The sequence below is a fragment of the Leptodactylus fuscus genome, chromosome 2, assembly GCF_031893055.1.
Source record: "Leptodactylus fuscus isolate aLepFus1 chromosome 2, aLepFus1.hap2, whole genome shotgun sequence".
NCBI lineage: Eukaryota > Metazoa > Chordata > Amphibia > Anura > Leptodactylidae > Leptodactylus > Leptodactylus fuscus.
This window is the reverse complement of record NC_134266.1, coordinates 72,744,053-72,759,908: the sequence shown is the minus strand read 5'-3', so window position 1 is coordinate 72,759,908 and position 15,856 is coordinate 72,744,053.

Genomic DNA, 15,856 nt, shown 5'->3' with positions numbered 1-15,856 from the left:
TATAACAGCTGAGGGGACAAAGTTAATGTGTGATGCCACTGTAGGGGCATGTGAGAGTTCGGCCACTGCGGTTCAAGTAGGATGGATGATGCCAAAACAGTGAGAGGATCAACTATTACTAAACGGAGTGTCATAGGCAGGAGATGGTAGGAGTGTGAGTGGCATACTGTAGGAAGCTGAAGGCCTGACCACCAGTGCACCAACTGCCACACATACATAAGACTTCAAAGTAAGGTGTTTTTTTTTTGTTTTCCCCAAATTTTGAAAAGTGACCTATAACACATATCTATTATGCTGTGAAGAACACCCCTCCTGACAGTACTCGTCCATAGACCTGTACTGTCAGAGGAGGGGGGGGGGGGAGGGTTACTTACCACCCAGCCATGACACTAAGCTGTGAGGAACAGGGACGAGTACTGTTCCTCACAGCTTAGCATCATGGCTGGGCGGTAAGGAACACCCCCTCTAACAATACAGAGCTATGGACAATACTGTCAGAGGAGGGTGTTCCTCACAGCCTGGCTAAGCTGTCAAAAACGCCCTTCTGACAGTGAAGCGCTATCGGTATCTGCACCAATATCTCTTGCCCCGAAGCATATAACGGGAAAGCCAACAGTGCACCGAATTCAGCGCACTGTCGGTTTTCTAGCGGTATATAAAACCGCATGTGCTTGAGGACATGAAAGGTCCTCTTTAAATCTTGTGAAAAGCATGAAAATATACTTGAGTTCAGGGTCTGAGTGCATGAAGTAAAGCAGCCAATCACAGCCGTAAGCAGTCATTGCTGGCTTTTCTGGGCTGGGGGCAAGCAGCGCTGGTCTTGGGTAAGGTGAATAATATATTATAGTATATATATATATATATATATATATATATATATATATATATATATATATATTAAAAAAAAATTTTTATTGGGCTAGGTACACAGACAATGCAACAGGTTAACCGCTCAAAATGAACAGTGCCTAACCAACTGCGATATACAGTATCAGTATCCCTTCAACACTATGCAAAAGAAAAATAAACAAAAAACAAAACACATACATTCCTGCTTTGCTGCAGGTTTTTTTAATTTTCCAATGCAAAAGTTTGAAACTGGGGTTTGTGGCCTTGGGTACAAACTAGCTGTTTTTGCAGATGCAGAATTTCTGCTGCAAGTGTCCCACAGTGGACCCTTTCCTTGTGGCTTCAACTTTAAATCTTTTCAGACAACTTTATTCTCATTTAAGAAAATCTGATTCAGGACTAAAATGTAATGCACTGTAATAAAAAAAAAAAAAAAAAAAAAAAAAAAAATGTGGCTGATTTCTGCCTGAAAAAATGTCTCAAGTTCCTACCACTAGGTGTCTTACTTCTAGCTAATTTGGATGTACTCCACTGGTAATATAGATATGTTAGATGAACAACACAGAAGCACATTGAGTAACAGGATTGGTTATTTTTCTCTCTTCACACAATGAAAAAAGATGGGAGGGGTTGATTCTCCTCACAACACATTTGCAAACTGTTGCTGTGTGCAAAGGACTGAAGTTTCTGCACCTCTCACAACTTTTAATGTAAGTATATTCTGCTTATGTACTTGTATCTACGTCTGGCTGCCTTTGTAATTACAAATGGTATATTACTCACAGCCAGCAAGCAGCTTTGCCGTTTATAGTCATAGATTCCTCCTCCACCATTGTTACTTACATGATGCCTGAATGTATTTGCAGTCCATTGTTCTTGAACTTTGTTCCTTGGATTTTTCTCAGCTATTTGTTTGCTCTTAGCACGGCAGGTCAATATCAGTAATGAATAGGAGGGGGCAAACTGCTGGTTATTCTACACAGCCTCAGAGAGAAATGTAATTCTAGCAGTAGAAGAACTGATAGGAAACTTAACATGAAGGCTTATACAGTCATAGACAGACTGCCCAGCAAGACCTTGCACATATTTCAACTTTTCATTATACTTCAAGTCATAATTTTTTTTATTATTCAGTTCAGAGTCACATAAAATTGGTAATTCCAAGAACAGTAGAACAAGTATGCATGCTGGGAGGTGTAGTTTTACAACAGCTGGAGTGCTGAAGGCTGCTTCTCCCTCTCCTATGGTTTAATAGGTCATCCTAAATTTCACCTGGTGTATCAATTTGACAGGATTGTAGTTTATAAAGTGATGATGCCGTATATACCGCAATAAGGTTATCCATAGGGGGTGTTGATGTAAATCTTGTGCGAGTTTTAGGATGGGTGAAAACAAAAACATAGTGCATACTATATGTGACCGTTTCATTGAGTAAACTGTACTAAAGTAATCTTTGGAAATTGAGTACACAAAAAAAACAAACAAGCAAACCCAAAAGCCACTGGTGAATTTAGCTACCTTTTGGAACAGCTCTCAAAACAAACCTCTTCATTTAAGTAGGGACCGTTCTCACAAAGTACCTCGTCGCTCATTCTGACACGTTAACACGTGTCAGAGTGAGCGCTTCAAAACAGAATCCCATTGACTTCAATGGGTGCCGTCTTATATGCGCTACACATTGAAATCAATGGGTTAAAAAGCCTCCCATTGATTTCAATGGGCAGCGCGCGCTAGCCAGGCACCCATTGAAATCAATGGGATTCGGTTTTGAAGCGCTCACTCTGACACATGTTTACATGTCAGAATGAGCGCCGCGTTACTTCATGAGAATGGGCCCTTAAGTTGTTTCAGATTACCATGCTTTTTTTTTTTTTATATGCTGTGTTTACATAAGGAATAACACTATTTCTGGGGTACAAAGCTAAATACCAATCATTATAGACTGTGCATGCACAGGGGCTAAAATTGCATTCCTCTCTGAACTGACAAATGGAGACATTCTGCCATAAACGTAATATGCTTCATAATCATCTCTCTCACTCCACAACAGCTCCAGGAACATTTGGGACTTATAGAGAAATACTGACCTGTATTTAAGTAGGTAAAGTGTTTCAGTAAAATATAAAGTTTCTTTTTAAGTACTACTTTCTCTCTCCTCCCCTCTCCATAGGCTCTTATACACAGGTCAGCTGAGGCATGCGACACACAGAGAAATCACTGCTGTAACTGGACAAGTTATTTCAGCAGCTGTTAGCACCATTGCCATGCGGAACATCCAGGTTCAATTTAACAAAAGAAATCTGCACAAGGTTTGTATGTTTTGCTCAGGTTTATGTGAGTCTCCGGCAGTATACTCCCACACTGCAAAAACAGACTAATGGGTTATTTAGATTGTGAACAAAAAAACATTACCTACAAAGTGTTTTGTTTTTTAAAACAAGCACCTGTTTGTTGAAAGGAGAGCGCCTCTATAAATAGTGAGATTAATATAGCACTTACGTTCAGTATATTTTAACACAAAATCTCTCTAGTAATCAAAGATTAAAGGCATTGAAGATTTCCTTTCATGAAAATTCCTGCAGACAGAGTTGTACAATCATGCAACATACAGAAAAATGGTCATTGTATGATCTCATCTCATATTTATACTAGATTATTTTCAAAGATAGAAGGTCAAAAAAATATGGATACGTTTAAGTGCAAGTCCAAGCAGGAAATGGTGCAAGTTTAAAAAAAACAAACAAAAAACCCCCCACGCCCGTTAGAGGTCCTCTAGTACCAGGATTGGCAGCCCAGGCACCTTTGTTACTGACCATTGATGACATTCTGTCAGGTGACCACTGGTTACAACTACCAGCCATAGTCAATGATATGTTACAGAGATGACCAGACTGCAACTGCTGGTATTGAAAAACCTGCAAGGAGAGTTGAGAGTTTATATAATTATTATTTTTTTTTTTTAAGCTGCAACTTTTAGACAACTGCTTTAACCCTTTCGCTGCCAGGCACGTACACTGTACGTGCTCCCAAGGTGGCACTTCAGTAGCGGAGGACGTACTTAGTACGTCCTCCCTACTAATGCCGATATCTCTGGACTGCATCAACATATCTTGATGCTTTAAAATGCATTTTAAAGAAGAGACTCATCTTTAAAATGATACCAGGGACTTGATGATTTTACTTACAGTTTTGTAGTGATTCACTGTTGAAAACACTATTTGGCATTGAGATCCAACTGCAGATCTCAATTCCCGACAGCGTTTCAACAGTGAATTTCTCCAAAACTGTACATCCAATCATCGAGTTCTTGATATCATTTTAAAGATGAGATTCTCCTCTTTAAAATGCAATTGAAAGCATCAAGATATGTTGATGCAGTCCAAAGATATGGAGCTCCAAAGTGTCCCCCCCCACTCCTGTCTAAGCAAGCAATTTGCGATCTAACAAGAAAGGAAGAGGGACACGGAGCAGTGCAGCAGAGAGAGAGAGACAGAGAAACGATCTCTCTCTGTGCATAACTTGTATGTGACAGCAGGAGGGGGGTGGCAGGGACTCTATTGTCCCTATTAACCCTTCTCCTGCCAATCAGAGCGTATACTATACATTTGTCTCTGATTGTCACATACAGTTATAATGTAATTCCCCCCTGAGCTTTACTAGTGGGGTATTCTTATGTTATACCTCCTGAACATAACCAGGAAGTTTATTAGCGCTGTGACCCAGACGTTTACCACTGTCCAGGTCGCAAGCCAAAAAAAAAAGTCGCACCAAACACTTACACAACATATACATAAAGTCGCAAATAAAGTTTACATTTCACCCAATCCCTGTCCTGTCTATACCTGAGCTTTCTACAGTAAAATACGTCTCTAGTGATATCCGTTACGCACTAAAATAATAGTAATAACGATTATCACTAGAGATGAACGTATAGATTGCTAAAATTATTATAGGGGGATGGAAAATAAAATTTTTATGTAAAGTCCTATTTAATTTGCATGCACAAAATGGGATGGCGCATTTCTGCGATTCTTTAACACCCGCCCGTGTAAATATATACATGTGTGGTATGTATGAACTCCTCACATATTGCAGTTTTATGGACAGTACATTATGTTTGCAGAAAGGGATTTCTTGAGCCGCACTTTAGTGGCAAATTTGAATTTTTGCGCAATTTTTGCTAGCAATCTCTGTTTGCGGCAAAGTTGAATGAAGGTGGTTGTATATATAAACTATTAAATTGTGTTTTTATATACGGTATGCTGTGTACTCTGAAAAAAGTTAGATTTTGGTATCACAGTCACAGTTTGGTAGGTGCAGTATAGCTTTTTAACATATTAGTGAACAACAGCAAAATCCTGCTTGTCTTCTGTATTCGTGTTTTTGGGAGTCCGAGCTCTTGTTGTAGTTGATGTTTGCGGTACATATAGTATATATACACATTGTATACACCATAAGCTATTATTTTAAAAGTATTTTGTATATGAATGTGAGATTGAACATTAGTTTTAGGTGCAAATATGTGTTTTAGCGTATTTTTTCAAAAAATTATTTGTGTTGGTCGCAAAGTTGCATGAAGGTGGATGTGGCCATCGATGACCCATTAAGACATTTGTAATCTTCAGATTGTCTACTTTCAAAAAATATATAGGGTTTAGGGGTTCACTTACTTTTCATGGTGTGTAATCCCTACATTTTATAGGATGATACTTTTTTAACATTTCCAGCTTCAAAGCAAAATTTTGTTCCTTCCGGTTCTAGCGATTTTCTGAAGACACGTGCATGCGGATTCAGGCCATAGTGATATGTATGAATTCTGCACATGTTGAACTCTTATTTTTAGGAGGTTTGGTGCATTTAATTTTTTGTTTGGTTTCCGCTTTTAACAACTAATATACATTTATTTGCATTTTTTCATAAAACATTCACTTTAAGTCAAAATTGCATGAAGGTGCCTGTTCGTATACAATACCAAGTGGCATTCTGTCAATGCTGCAGGTGTCTACTGAAGAAAATATAAGAAAATATATAGGTATGGGGGGGGGGGGGGGGTTTGGATGCTTTTTTAATGTTGCAATTTAGGTTTGATTTGTCCATCTCAAAACTGTGAAAATTGCTCTGGCTACTGGAGGTGCAAAATTTCCAGAGACCCTTCGCAGCGAAAAGGTTAAATAGGCTACATCCAAATGCTCAACAAAATTCAGATTCATCACTGCAGTTGAACATTACAAACATATAACCCATGTTTACCCATGAACTCCTGATTTAAAGAGGACCTTTCACTATCTCTATCAACTTTAACTCTTTGTATCCTATGATAGGTTCAACTCCACCAATTCTGGCAAAGCTGGAATTTTTCCTCTAACCCTCACCACTCCCAGTCATGTGGTCCGTACCATGGTGCCTGCTATAGCCCCAAACAGTATAGGGGAGAACTGTGCTAATACTAAAATGATTGCATTCTTCATAAAGTTGTTAGGTTCCTGGAATTTTTTTTCTCTCTAGCCCCCACCATTCTAGAGCAAAGGGTTGGAATTGATGGAGGTGATGAAAGGTCCTCTTTAAAAGGCAGTGCCACCAAATATGAGCAAATTCAGTCCTCAGTTTCAAAGATAATTTTATAAATGTAAATATGGAGAAGGACAGTCTGGAGCACCAAATACTCCTGCATTTTCATTGGCCACTGTTCTCACATAACTCTGTAGTGGGGTGATCGGAAATCAGTGCACGCACACTACATATGCTCTGGTACGATTCAGGTAGTAGCAGGTGTAGTGCACAAGGGTCAATTGAGTGAATCACGGTGGAATTGTGAAAATTTGGCCGCTGCTCATGCCAGGGCTAGGTAGAGATGCCAAAGGAAATGCATTGGGTGAGAGAAGTCTGGAGAGCCGGCGGTGGCCTCAGTGCTCCGGGCTGCTAATTTTCCTAATCAAATTTATAAAGCTATCTTTAGAATGAAGGATTGAACTGAGAAATGAAAATCTCCTTTACAATCAGTTGACCTTCATTTAGCTGTGGGTTTACTTCTATTTGTTCATCCATGGTGACAGACTCCCTTTAAACACCACTCTATAAATTCATTTGTTAATCTTTTCCACTTTGTGGGTATTCAGTCCAGATTTAGTGTCATAAAACACAAAAACATTCAAAATATCAATAGAAGAATGAGGCCTGAATTTTCATTTATTTACCAAATAGACCTGACTGGGACCAACAGTACTGCAGCGATTCTCCTTCACAACATCCCAGAGGTTACCTACCATATCACCAAGTCCTGCCTGTTACTTAAATTTCCTTGCGGAGGTGAAATTTCCTGTACTAGAACATGCTTCCTTTTCAGTACGATAGGTTCCCTGTAATTGGTACAGACATTGCGGACTGTAACTAGTAATTACAATTTCTGACACATAATTCACTTAAATGGTCTAAGAAAAATAAATTTATCAAGCACCGCTCCAATTATAACAAAAGCAAATTCCATTTTATTGTGTCATTTTAGCAAGATAACAGTTCTTAGGTTAGACTGTTCTGTATTAGTTTTGTTTTTCCTAACGGAGGAACCAGTTTCATTCAGATGAACAGAATATAGTTTTGTTGAATATAATGTTGCCGTGTAATATTTCTAAATGCACAACAAGCATTCAGATACGTATTTCTACTGTACATGTAAAGCTTTCAGAAACCATGAAGATCCCATGTATTGTGTGTATCGTAGCAGCAGTGTGACGGTGCCATCGTGAACACAAAGGGGAAAGCATCGAGGCTTTATATATACACAAAATAATACAAAAATACATATATGATAACCTAATCTACAGGATAAACCCAGAATAGTATTTTGTGAAAATTTAGGACACATTAAATCAAGTCAATACCAAAATGAATAAGAAATTTTGTCCAGCCCAGTGACCAGGGTATAGACAAAACTAATTTTCATTACTTCTGCAATGCCCACTTACAAAACATAATGAGGAACATTATGAAAACTGGTGCAGAGGCAATATTTGATAGTAAAGTAATGTATCCATACATTCTCTTTATTCTCCTCCACTACATGTCAGCATGATGGATAACCCTGCTGAAGGTTACTGTATGCAAGTCACTACCACCACATATCTCCTAGACATGGCTTATCTGAGGGTCCGACTTCTGTAACTCACAGGGATAATGAGAATGGATTTTTCCAAGTGTCCAATAAAAATGGCTCACTATGTGCAAGCTTGGCCACCACTCACATTCACTTTTATAGGGATAACAAAAAATTGTAGTTCTCGAAGTTCCACTGTAGACGCACAATGGCAGAGCATGCAGGCTACCGCTCCATTCACATGGTGCATGTAACAAACTCTAGTTTTTGTGATTGTTGGGGGCACCAACAGCTGGACCATCAGATCAGACACTTACAGGAACATAAGTGCTATTAGTGGGAAAATCCTTGAGACCAGGGCCCCAAGTAGCATCCTGCAGCGCAAAAAAAAAAAAAAAAAAAAATTGCTGTGGGAAAAACTATGGCAGCAACGTATCACAATCCTTTCTGTAGCGCTCTGCAGACTTTGTGCTTCAATTATATCTATAGAGAAACCACTGGCGTTTCTGTAGGTATAATTCACATGCTGTATTTTGGGGATGGAATCAGCTACGATGGTAAAACCACAGCGTTTATGCCACGTGAGGCCCTGGCCTCAATATATGTGCAGTAACCTTTAGCAAGCGTTACCTATAATGTAGTAAAAGACATATAAATCAAGTATATGGATACTTTATTTCCATGGACCCATTTACATATACGCACCCCATTTGATTGGAGAGGACAAAACAGGTCTATAGAAAGCCCTATGAAAAGTGCTTGTCAGTAAAAATCTGAGTAATGGAAATATACTTGTACACATGAGCAATAGCTGGAAAACCAGGATGGAAAAACATTTCTTCATAAATTTAAAAAAACAAAAAAAAAACCCTCAAACAAAAATCCTTCCTTGTCACACACCCACCTTGCCCATTATAAATTATTGCTATAAGTAGATTCAAGGTAAATATATACACTAACCCTACAGGTAAATGTATAAAACAAATCTATTGCCTATTATATGGGATGATGGTTCCAAAAACAAAATAAATAGATAAATCAAACATAATATTCTGCGTTGATCTATGATACAATTATGTTTGTGCAATAAGAAAAAACACACAACAGGATTTCTTCTTAAATCAAATTCTATTTGTGAATTCAGCAAAATAATTTCTATAAAATAAAACAGCAAAATATTTAAATATTATAGGATGGGCTGTATCTGGTTTGCAGGGGAGTATTTGGTTTTTAGACAGGTCCAAAAAATACACACATTCAAGTTACCAATTTTCTCTTAAATACAGTATTTACTGCTTTGCTTGACGTTAGTAAAACATTTTAGCCTGGTACTTGCTCTACCTCCAAAAAAAAAAATAAAAAAAAATTGTGTATGACTAACCAGTAGTTCTTAAGTCCCTGCTTCTTAACGTTAAATATTCATCACGGAGCCGATTAAGGACTACAAGACAAACTAATTTCAAGTAGAAATGTTGTACACTGAGCAAATACCACCAAGTTTTACCCAGGCAGTGGTATTCCGAAGTGTAATAGAATGTCACAGGCCTTTACTTTATTGAGATGCAGTAGAAGGGAAAAGTGCCGGACAAGTGTCTTAAATAAGCTTTACCAAAAAGGAACAAAATAAGCACACAAAATACCATCTCTACTATGCTCCAGACGTCCTGGCATAGTGATTGTTTGCATATTTGATCTCCCCTGTCCCATCCTGTGTTAATTATTGAAACTTAAGTATCATATTCACAGGCAATTCTCAAATATTACAAATGGGCACATGTGCAATTTGCCTCTAATTTCTCTGTCCACTTAATAATCAAGGTCTAAACAAACAAACAAACAAAAAAAAAAGCCATGAAGAGTGCAACTGTTTGTAGATCATGGCATATAGTCCTCATAACCCCTCCCAGAACCCCTAATGTCTGGCTACACTAGCCTGGTGTGAAGCCATGCTATATGTTACAGCAATAAGAATCTTCAAATGTTTAAACTATTATGGAGTATGGAGAAGGCAATGGAAGGAACTCTAGAAACAAATATTAGCACTTATCCACATCAGCCAGAAACATGAAAAGGTTACCAGTCATCAAAGTTGCTCACAGGAAAACCATCTTGGTGGCGAGATGTCAAAATTGAACTAGATCTGTGGTTGGCGTGGAAAGATTTAGCTTTTCATTTGCCGTCAAAATCCAAGAAAAAAAAATAAAAATAAATTCTTGCTGAGCAGAGCACATAGTTCAAGAAACTAAAAGGTGTTTTTTTTTTTCCCAGAGATTTTGTGTTTTCCTTTTTTTTTTTTCTTTTTTGTAAATCTGCATCTTGTTGAGCCCCAAATTAAAAGAAAAACAAAAATTAAAAAAAAAAACCCAAAAACAAAAAGTCTTGCTTAAGAATTAACAGTCAAACATTAATATACTATGTACACCTTTGCCATTTACACATTAGCATCAGGCCGTTTATTACAAAACACTATACACTTTCCACTGCAGGCGGGTTATATATTGACAGCAAGTTTCTGCAGATAAGACAGTGAATAGACTCTCCACTCCAAGTTGATTAGGAATAGTTTTTTTTTTGACATGGCACCCAGATACCAGAGCCTCTAAAGTATCAGTAAAAATGGAATTCCCTAGGGAATGACCCAGTTTTTAAAACTGCACCCCTCAAAGAACCTATCAGGGGGTGTAGTGAGTATTAGTATCCCAGACGTGATTGCACAGTGTATGATGAACAGTGAATATGTAAGCTGTGCAGAGTGCATTGGGAACACCAAATTCCCTATTTTTTCAGTAGCTCCTATGATTGGGGGAGTCACTCTTGGCATCACTTCTGGTGTCTTTTCCTTTGTAAGCTCTAAATTGGGGGGGTTTTGCCAATGTGAAGACAAACCTATACAAGCCATGCTGTGCAAGATATAGATAGATAGATATTTGTTTTTTTTCTGGTGATGTAGCAGTATGAAGGCTGTTTTTTTTATGGGATGAGATGTATTTTGTAATGACACCATTTTTGGGTGCATATAACTTGACTAAATTTTATTAACTCTTTCTTGGTGAATTAACCCCATCCCATCAATTGTGTTTTACTTTTAAATTTTTTAGCCACACAGTGTACGGTATAAGTAACATGTTACCGTTATCCTGCAGGTCGGTACGATTACAGCAATAACATTTATATTGTTTTTTTTATGCATTACTAGTTTTGCAGAACAAAAACCCATTTGGAGAAACAAATCAATTATTTTTGCATTGCCATCTACTGAGATCTGTAGCAATTTTTAAGTTTTTTGGTTGACAGAGTTGGTTAAGGGCTTATTTTTTTGTGGTACGACCTGTGATTTCTATTGTTACTGTTTTGGGGTACATATGACTTTTTATAGCATTTTAGTTAATTAGGTTGACTTCCTCAGTTCTCAGCAGAATCAACCAAGTACTGGGGGCACTTAGCAGCCTGTTGTCACTGGAAAGACTGGATACTGCAGAAGATGCATATGGGAACCCACCGATCTCGCTGTAGGTGGCACCCGAGGGGAACATTTGGCATTGCAGAACCCCTTGGATGCCACGACCATGTTTGACCACGGTATCCAAGGGGTTAAAACTCCTGATCAGAGCTCAGATCCAATCGGTGATTAAGAAGCAGGGTGTTAGCTGCTAATACCCACTTCTGATGCCGCCTGCGGGTGGATTGCAGCTACTATCAGAAAGTTTGTCACTGCCACAAACTTTCCCTGATATGGCGGCTATATGATCAGGTCCTGATCATGTCTCCGTGAACACCAGCAATAATTAGCGCTGTGTTTTTGGATTTCCTGACCCTTGGGTAGACTCTATCCCTAATTTAGCAGGGTCAGTTTATAAATGTCGGCTCTGCACAAAGTCCAGCAAGAGCCGACATTTATATACAGCGAGCCGCAGTGATGTGATTAATATATGTTGCATTTTGGAGCACATAAATCATTAACTTTTACTAACTCTCTGGGATGAAATTGATGCCAATATTTTGTGTGGTGTTTTTGGTGTGTGTGTGGGGTTCTTCTAAGACAAGACAACTAGAACTTAACATCTTTTGAACACTTACACTGCACTACCTAGGTAGTACAATGTTTTCTGTTGTCAGTATGCAACTGGTAGGCAGTCTGTTGAGCTGTGCCACAGGGACACAATGAAGGCAGATCAGTGGGGCCATGATTAGGCCACCATGTAACTGCATTAGCACCCCACTATCGCATTCCTGTAGTTGCTGATGCCTAGCTGGAGCTTTATAAATGCTGTAGGAGCTATTGACCAGAGCATCTAAAATGTTATAAGCCCAGGATTGGAAGTGTTGTAGTTGTATCCATTTCACAAACTGGAGGTGACCCAGCTGCATCATGATTTAGGATGCAAGTTATATGCACCAAAATTAAGCCGTTTGTAATGAACATAGAAAGTCTATTGGTCGATCACTGGTTAAGGAAGTTATGTATAAGCAATATTATATAGTGTCTGTACCGTACATATTATACACTAGCTGGTACCTGTGACTTCGTCTGCGGTGATTGTGAAAGTTGGTATATACAGGCGCGGGTAAGGTTTTTGTACTGTGTATAAGGTATGGGATATGAAATGTAAGTTTGTATCTTGTTTTTGCTGTAATTCTGAGAATACGTGAGACTTTTGTGATGAATGTAATTTGTAGTTCAGCTGCTATATGGTGTTGGTATAAACTGTACATAGTGTCTTTGGGATAGAGGTATTTCAAGTGAATAAACTTCGATATACGACATTGTATGATTTGTTATTTTCCACCAGTACATGTAAGTTTTGGGCACAGGATACTCTCGAGGAAGCCACATAAAGTCTGTCCCTGTGCATGACAGTTTAGTAACTCCATGCGCCTCTTATTAATAGCAATTAACCCCATCATGTCCCTCACATTAACCCTTGTGTAAGAGTTACTGATATGTGAGAGACTTGGAGGTAATAATTAAGTATCTTCATTATTGAGGTCTTTTATTAATACCTCCATATGTCTCACATAGTAGTAACCTTTATATGAGGCACACAGGGGTTAATATGGAGGACATGATGGGGTTTATTCCTATTAATGTGAGGCACATGGAGTTACTAAGACTAAACTAATAACCCCAAATGCCTGACATTAATGAGAACTGTAATCCTATGTACCTGCGTGTTTTTTAGTTTCACTTTGCTAGCAGCTTCCTCTTCTCCTCGGGGAATGTTTGCAGGATGCAGACCACTATAGCAGGCACAGACCTGAGCGATTAAGCTCCACCCCCCGGGTTTCCTGCACCCCTCTCAAAGGGGAGTGTCCTTATGCCTCAGCTCTAGCAGCCCACTGAAGAGACTCGGACTTTCATTTAACTCTTGCAGGTCCTGTGCTGCTGGTGTGCCAGTGAAATATGGCAGGAGTGCCACTCTTGGCATGTGTGCCAGGGGTTGCTGACCTCTGCTGTAGAGGGTAATATGAATTTTGTGGCTTGCTATGGTCCAAAGTGTGTGAGATTGCAGAGACAGTGATGTGAGTTTGGGTTTTGTGGGGGTCCTGGGAAAAACGTATGTGCGCTATTGTAACGAAAAGTAGCCTATTGCGCAATCGAGTGTAGTGACTATGTTTGTGGAAAATTTCAGCCAAATCGGTCGAGCGGGTTTTGCGTGATTGAGTAACAAACATCTAAACATCCAAACACACAAACCCACAAACATCCAAACACACAAACATCCAAACTCACACCTTTATAATATTAATAGGATTGATATCTACAGTGTGGATCCATAGATAAGCACTAATGTGATCTTGCATTCTTCATCTAATCTTATGACAAAGTATAGTAAACAATTGGGTGCCAGTGCTAATGTCTAGTAGATGACACTAATGGACAAAATGACGTATTTTGTAATAGGCTATTTAAAATAGTCCCAAAAGCTTCAGAGAAAATGCACAGAAAAGATAACCTGCTTTCACACAGTCTGAAACCAGGGCTAATTGTACTTTTACCAGGCCCTATGGTAGTATGGGCCCCCTTGGACCAGGCCACCATTTAGTGTCATCCCAGGCAGTGGATCTGGGCTGTCTAGACTCCAAATCATCATCAGCATCCTATAAGATAAGTTGAACACACAGGTTAAGCAGGGAGCTGTCCATTTGCTGCTTCACCATTCAGACCCTGCCTCTTGCCCCCAGTGATTATGGCACTTATATTATTCCTGCTGCTCTCTGAAGCCTCTGTAAGTAGAGGCATAAGAGAAATGGAAAACTGGGAAGGTATTACAGGTTTTTGTTTTTTTTATTCATTGCCCTGTGGTTGCAAGGAGGGGAAAATGTATCTACTGCAAGGGCATATAACAGCTGAGGGGACAAAGTTAATGTGTGATGCCACTGTAGGGGCATGTGAGAGTTCGGCCACTGCGGTTCAAGTAGGATGGATGATGCCAAAACAGTGAGAGGATCAACTATTACTAAACGGAGTGTCATAGGCAGGAGATGGTAGGAGTGTGAGTGGCATACTGTAGGAAGCTGAAGGCCTGACCACCAGTGCACCAACTGCCACACATACATAAGACTTCAAAGTAAGGTGTTTTTTTTTTGTTTTCCCCAAATTTTGAAAAGTGACCTATAACACATATCTATTATGCTGTGAAGAACACCCCTCCTGACAGTACTCGTCCATAGACCTGTACTGTCAGAGGAGGGGGGGGGGGGAGGGTTACTTACCACCCAGCCATGACACTAAGCTGTGAGGAACAGGGACGAGTACTGTTCCTCACAGCTTAGCATCATGGCTGGGCGGTAAGGAACACCCCCTCTAACAATACAGAGCTATGGACAATACTGTCAGAGGAGGGTGTTCCTCACAGCCTGGCTAAGCTGTCAAAAACGCCCTTCTGACAGTGAAGCGCTATCGGTATCTGCACCAATATCTCTTGCCCCGAAGCATATAACGGGAAAGCCAACAGTGCACCGAATTCAGCGCACTGTCGGTTTTCTAGCGGTATATAAAACCGCATGTGCTTGAGGACATGAAAGGTCCTCTTTAAATCTTGTGAAAAGCATGAAAATATACTTGAGTTCAGGGTCTGAGTGCATGAAGTAAAGCAGCCAATCACAGCCGTAAGCAGTCATTGCTGGCTTTTCTGGGCTGGGGGCAAGCAGCGCTGGTCTTGGGTAAGGTGAATAATATATTATAGTATATATATATATATATATATATATATATATATATATTAAAAAAAAATTTTTATTGGGCTAGGTACACAGACAATGCAACAGGTTAACCGCTCAAAATGAACAGTGCCTAACCAACTGCGATATACAGTATCAGTATCCCTTCAACACTATGCAAAAGAAAAATAAACAAAAAACAAAACACATACATTCCTGCTTTGCTGCAGGTTTTTTTAATTTTCCAATGCAAAAGTTTGAAACTGGGGTTTGTGGCCTTGGGTACAAACTAGCTGTTTTTGCAGATGCAGAATTTCTGCTGCAAGTGTCCCACAGTGGACCCTTTCCTTGTGGCTTCAACTTTAAATCTTTTCAGACAACTTTATTCTCATTTAAGAAAATCTGATTCAGGACTAAAATGTAATGCACTGTAATAAAAAAAAAAAAAAAAAAAAAAAAAAAAATGTGGCTGATTTCTGCCTGAAAAAATGTCTCAAGTTCCTACCACTAGGTGTCTTACTTCTAGCTAATTTGGATGTACTCCACTGGTAATATAGATATGTTAGATGAACAACACAGAAGCACATTGAGTAACAGGATTGGTTATTTTTCTCTCTTCACACAATGAAAAAAGATGGGAGGGGTTGATTCTCCTCACAACACATTTGCAAACTGTTGCTGTGTGCAAAGGACTGAAGTTTCTGCACCTCTCACAACTTTTAATGTAAGTATATTCTGCTTATGTACTTGTATCTA